The sequence below is a fragment of the Phycodurus eques genome, chromosome 4, assembly GCF_024500275.1.
Source record: "Phycodurus eques isolate BA_2022a chromosome 4, UOR_Pequ_1.1, whole genome shotgun sequence".
NCBI classification, from domain to species: domain Eukaryota; kingdom Metazoa; phylum Chordata; class Actinopteri; order Syngnathiformes; family Syngnathidae; genus Phycodurus; species Phycodurus eques.
The window spans coordinates 8,345,428-8,350,633 of NC_084528.1; the positions used below are offsets into that span (position 1 = coordinate 8,345,428).

At 41.8% G+C, this 5,206-nt stretch overlaps 1 long non-coding RNA gene across 2 annotated transcripts; it reads left to right on the forward strand.

Moving 5' to 3' along the window:
- The first annotated feature begins 547 nt into the window (after positions 1-547).
- LOC133402083 (uncharacterized) lies at positions 548-2,407 on the forward strand. Of its 2 annotated transcripts, none has more exons than XR_009768492.1 (3): positions 548-628; positions 782-869; positions 1,476-2,407. It is a non-coding gene; the product is annotated as an uncharacterized LOC133402083 (long non-coding RNA). The 2 variants fall into 2 exon arrangements; XR_009768493.1 differs by having other exon boundaries at positions 1,533-2,407.
- Positions 2,408-5,206: the final 2,799 nt, after the last annotated feature.

Below are 5,206 nucleotides of genomic sequence, written 5' to 3' on the forward strand. Positions count from 1 at the left end.
ACACAACACATACACATCACATCAGACACACTAACTGTTAAAAGTTAAAAGCCAGGGTAAAAAGATGAGGCTTGTCTGATGTGGAGTGGCAAAACATTCCATAGTTTTGGAGCTGCATCAGCAAACGCTGGTTCACCTCTTAAGTTTAAGCCTGGCTCTGACCTCTGTCAGGAGCAGCTGGTCAGCTGACCTGAGAGAGCGGCGGGGAATGTAGGGGTGCAGCAGCTCAGAGCGGTACGATGGGGCAAGGCCATTCAAGGCTTTAAAAGCAAATGAAAGAATGGGGTGAGGCTAAAATGGGTGATATATTTATTGTCATTTGCACAGTAAAGACACAATGGTAGCACTACAAAGCAATGAAATTCTTACTTTGCTAGTCTCCCTCCACTTATACAAAGAATATAAAAGATAATAAAGAAACATTTTAATAATGAAAGCAAAGAAAAACATTAAAGGTGAAATACGTCATATTCAAAATGCTGGCAAGATTTGAACGTAGCCTCAATCCCCTCCCTCCGAGTCTCTGGCCGAAGCCACGCCCCTCATCGGCGTGTATGCAAGTCACCAGCTGGCTTTCCTGTGGTCACCTCATAGCAAGTTTGCCATTTTCAGCATGTCTCTTTTACCAGTAAGTAAAAAGTTGTGGCTTTGTAGTTAAAAACGTTCGTTTGATTGATAACCCGCTTATTAAGCAACAACTAGCTTTTATAAAAGGTATAAATAATACTCGACATTGGAGTAGAGGAAACGTCAGGTAAATTTATTATATCCTTTGTTGTAGAGAGTTCCCAAGAGGAGAGCACGGCTACTGGTGACCCCGGCCGACGACAACCCCTGGCCGAGTACATCTCTGAGTAGCAGATGAGGAGGTACGCTATGCACACTGTATAACAATCAAATGATTTCTACACACGCGTTTACACACAAATATGTTTTTAGAAACTGTAAATCACAGGTGAAAGGAAACTGTCTACTTCCATGATTCTTGCTAAAAATTGTCCCAAAGCTTCCAAATTCTCATATGTTAAAACCACACTAACTGAGCTGTCACAAAAGCATTTTTTGTTACCAAACCCATTTTTACAGTAACTTGATGACTAGTTAACAGAATAGTGACATCTGCTTTCAAAACGAGTTATCCATCAATTTGTTGTGTATGTACAGGTAATATGCGTCAAATAAATACTTATTTCCAGGCATAACCGCCATCTGAGGGAAATTGTAACTACAATGTGGCCTGTGAAAAAAAATTGTTTAACACCCCTGCGTGTAAGTGTACAACAATGAAAACATAAAAAAAAAATGCTACCGTAGTATATTTATTAATTTTTTATTGATGGGATGGGTAAGAGAGAAATACTTGTTTAAACGGCTTTTATATGTGGACATCAGAAAGAAGAGATGAAATATTTGTAACAATGGAAAGCCAATTTCACAAATACAAAATATAATCAGCATAATGTCTTGCTTTACAGGAGAGAGCTGACAGACTCAGTTTAGAGTAATCACATATTTTGATGAATAAATTTCAGTGAGGTGACCCCAGCTTCATGTATTGACATCTGGGAAAGCTCCTCCGACTCTTCAACGACCCTGTTTAACGGACTGGTGTCTGCCATAACTGCAGACACATTACAAACCTCATGGACACCATCTTGAAAGAGGGAGTTTTACGCAGAGCCAGACAAATGTGGAATGACATCCGGACAGCTGATGACCTTCGTGACTTCGAAGAGAACAACAGACAATTCCACCAAGGCCGCTTATTGCCAATATGTAATGTGGAAAATCTACAAGGACATTATATAGGATTCAGACAAAGCAGATAACAAGGAACCACATTTCATATTTTCAAAGCATTGCTGCAGTAGAAATTTGCAAGTTATATTACTTTATAATTATTTGCTGATCCATTTGAAACATCTTTGTTTTTAAATTACTTCCAGGAATGTCTGAGCCGGCACGGTAGACGATTGGTTAGCACATCTGCCTCACACTTCTGGGGACCAGGGTTCAAATCCCGGCTCCGCCTGTGTGGAGTTTGCATGTTCTCCCCGTTCCTCCGTGGGTTTTCTCCAGGCACTCCGATTTCCTCCCACATCCCAAAAACATGCGTGGTAGGTTGATTGAAGACTCTAAATTGCCCATAGATGTGAATGTGAGTGTGAATGGTTGTTTGTTTCTATGTGACCTGCGATTGGCTGGCGACCGGTTCAGAGTATACCTCGCCTCCCGCCCGAAGATTGCTAGGATAGGCTCCAGCAGTCCGCGACCCCATTGAGGATAAGCGGTAAAGAAAATGGGTGGATGGATGGAATGTCTGCCCATTTACCTCTGCTATTTTGAAATTGTACAATTGTTATAAATAAAGACCTGAAAATGAATGGTTCCCTCTTCACAATTGCCACTCAGAAATCAAAGTGTTACATTGTGTATCTCCTTCCAGTTCATAAATATCAGTGCCCTGTATAACGCTTGTTTTTATGGCATTGGCTCGTGTCATTGTAACCTTGATCGGGCAGTGTCCTTCAGAAAGAATCTCACATGTAAATAACTATTAAATGCATTTCACACACAACCCTAACTACTCATAACATTCTTTTTTTTTTTTTTTTTTTTTTACAGATTTTGACATATGTGTACAAGAAATCAAAATGACTACAAATAGACCTGAATCATTTAGAAATAGAAAACAATATATTTACTCAGTAATGTCCTGACTGAAGCATGGATGATTAGAATTACATTATATAAATTTGCACGTTATTATTTCTTGAGACACCCATAAGATTGATGGAAAACTCACCTTGGCCTCTGCTGAGCTGAGTTTGCAACACCTGAGTGAGAGAAAGGACAACGGTGTAGCAAGACTACTTAAAAATGTCAGTTCACATGCAGGACAAATTTATATTAATACTCACCATTGACCAGTCAGGGAGACTCTCTCCTGTAACAATTGTTGAAACAGCGTGACGCGGTGGTCTCAGGTAACGTTTTTTCAAAGGTGAGCTTGTTGAACCCTTTCATAACTACAAAACACACATGAAAACAATATAATCACTGAAGGGGAAGAAAATCTCTATTTTTTTTATATGTATTGAACATATACAGAAAAAAAAAATCAACACAAGATACTTGTGACCAATGGAAAAATTAAACAAAGCAACAACAATATATATATAAAATAATGATCAAAGGAATGTACAATGTATATGTTAAAAAGAGTAGGAAGAAGTAAAAAAAAAAAAAAACTATCAGGTCCTACCCCTAATTCTGCGAACATACCAGACTACTATAATAGTAATGATTTAGGAAGCTGATTGTATATATTACAGCTCTTTTTTATATTTGTTCTTGTTCTAGATTTCTTAAATATTCCTTTTTCTCTCAACATCCATCCATTTTCCTTACAGCTGATCCTCAGGCGTGCTGGAGCCTATCCCAAGTATTTTTGGGCGAGAGGAGGGGTACACCCTGAACTGGTCACCAGCCAATCACAGGGCACATATAAACAAATTTCCCCAGCAGTCTGTGTTTCTAATGCTATTGTTCACGGGATATGTGTCCTTTCCTTGCTTTCTAGTCTGAACATCATATGTAAATTTACATTACGATGGCGTTGAATCCTCATTTTAATAGACTGCCAGAGGACACTGAAACCCACTCATATTATCCGTTGTAGGGCACGGAGATGGATGATGACTCCCCTGGCAGCATAGCTCTTGAGTCATGTGAGATGATGCTGAGGCACAAATTGTGAGTAATTTGGGACTGATGAAATTGAATTCCTCCAACAGCATAGTGTGCTGCGTTAAGGGAACAGAGTAGCCATCAACTTCACGCCTCAAGGGCAATATAAAAAACATCTGTTTCAACATCTCTCACTTCCCATAGTTATGTTCTTGGGTGGACTCTGGCATTGTGACCTTCACAGTCTTTGTTCTTACGCAGCGATCAGTCTACGATCAACCCTCTGTTGCTTCTGGGGGGGAATTCATTTTTGGGGGTTTGCTGTTGTTCTGCGAGGGCTGTTGATACTTTTCCCTTTGAATGACAGATAGTTATACATTAAACAAGTATACAGTATGTTACTGTAACTCTTGGTCGGGTTTTCTTGTTTCTGTTTTCAGATAAGCAGAATGTGTTTCTTCTTTTCGCACATTGTTCTTCTCTCAACACCCTCTGTTGTTGCTGGTCTCTCTTTTTGACGAAGTGTTGCACAAAAGCCACAAGTCATTGTAGCTCAAAAACAGTGGTCTTAATCAAAGATCATATCTAACAGAGAGACAGTAGCAAAAATTCAAGTCTTGCAACCAAAGGCGGGCTGTAAAAGTCATGAAGCAGTGTCAGACATTTTGAGAAACAAGCTCACGGTCCGTCTTATCCCTGCTGCTTTGATGGCGGACAGTAAACCAACCAATAGGAAGACATTAAATTACATGAATTATCACAGCGCGTAGGTGTGGGTATACTTATTGTCCCTCCACTCGGCACCTGTACATTGGGGTTCACCCCGGTGGACGAGAGGCTAGCCTCCTTCTGCCTTCGGGTGGGGGGATGGGTCCTGACTGTTATTTGTGCCTATGCACCAAACAGCAGTTCAGAGTACCCACCCTTTTTAGAGTCCTTAGAGGGGGTGCTGGAAAGCGCTCCCGCTGGGGACTCCATCGTTCTGCTGGGGGACTTCAATGCTCATGTGGGCAATGACAGAGAGAGCTGGAAGGGCGTGATTGGGAGGAGCGGCCCGCTCGATCAGAACCCGAGTGGTGTTCTGTTATTAGACTTCTGTGCTTATCATGGATTGTCCATAAAGAACACCATGTTCAAGCATAAGGGTGTCCACATGTGCACTTAGCACCAGGACACCCTAGGTCGCCGTTCGATGATCGACTTTGTGGTCGTTTCATCGGACTTGCGGCCGCATGTCTTGGACACTCGAGTGAAGAGAGTGGCGTAGCTCTCGACTGATCACAACCTGGTGGTGAGTTGGCTCCGATGGTGGGGGAAGATGCTGGTCTGACCTGGCAGGCCCAAACATATTGTGAGGGTCTGCTGGGAACGTCTGACAGAATCCCCTGTCAGAAGAAGTTTCAAGGCACAACTTCACCCACGTCTCGGGGGTGGCGGGGTACATTGAGTCCAAGTGGACCATGTTCCACGCCTCTATTGCCGATATGGCCAACCAGAGATGTCGCCATAAGGTGCC